Below are 1,244 nucleotides of genomic sequence, written 5' to 3'. Positions count from 1 at the left end.
TTGCTGGTAGGAATGTCCAACAAGGCAACATGGTTGTTAGCCTTGAAGGATATGTCTTCAACGGAGAAATTCACGTTTTTGGCAGCCATTGTCTGTTATAGTTTTAAGAAACAGGAAATAACAGTTGTTAGTAGTACAAGATTTGTTGTGATCTTTTTAAGTTAGAAGTTGAAAAATCCTCAAATGAGATACTAGGGTTTTCAAGTAGATTTAGGTTTTGAAACAAGATTATAACCAAGAATAAGAATGTGTTTTGAATCTTTTTGTTTCTGTTTTAAAAGAACAAGGTTCTTTAAATCTCAAACATTTGTTTCATAGGAAGAAGAAGAATAGTTCTAAGTTCAAAGAATAAATATTGACCTTAGAGTTGTTTGAGAAGAAGGTCGAAGGATTCAAGAGTTCTTAGAGTTCTTGCTTGCAAAGTCTTTTTGGCAGAGGTTCGTCAAAGATTTTTGTAAGCGTAAAGGAAATATGAGAGGAAGAGTCTCATATTTATAGATAGAATGAGAGAGAAAAGAAATAGGAGAGAGGAAAATGTAACACACCAGTTACCGAACCACAATTAATGGATAGATCTAAAGCTAAATTTCAAGTTCAACCTCAACAAAATACGGGATACATATATATATATATATATATATATATATTTATTTACCATCAAAAGATAAGTTTTAGATCAACATTTACATCTAAAGGGCCGAAAGTATTCATCGAAAAACATCAACCCGGAAAGAGTGACAAATACTATCGAAAAGCATTAACTACCGTAAACTAAAAAATGACAGTCCTCGATTCCAACACGAACCATCAACGATCTACAACTTTCTCTTTACTCTTAGCTTCTTTTCCTGAAAGGTTTACCACTAAAAAGATAAGCTAACAAAGCTTAGTGAGTTTAAATGGATATCATGCACATCATGACTCATGTAAGTACATTTATAAGAAAAATCTAGAAGTATAAGAGTCAATATTCATCAAAAGCATGTGTTAACGAGATATAGAATTTCAAGGAAACAACAAAGACAATCAAAATAATTTATAATACAAACACTTCAATAATCAATATCACGCTATGCACAATTAATACATTAACCAACAATTTAAGTCTAAAACAACAGACAAACATTAGGCTTGACTGACCAATCCGTATCCGTCCACTCTCGGATGGTGTACAAACCCTCTACTCATCTTCCTGCAATAACCATCCTCCATCCCCGGACAGATGAGTAGGGACAGCCTCTCCG

This window comes from Cynara cardunculus (genome assembly GCF_001531365.2).
Source record: "Cynara cardunculus var. scolymus isolate 2C chromosome LG 17, CcrdV1, whole genome shotgun sequence".
NCBI lineage: Eukaryota > Viridiplantae > Streptophyta > Magnoliopsida > Asterales > Asteraceae > Cynara > Cynara cardunculus.
This window is presented reverse-complemented; position numbering follows the sequence as displayed.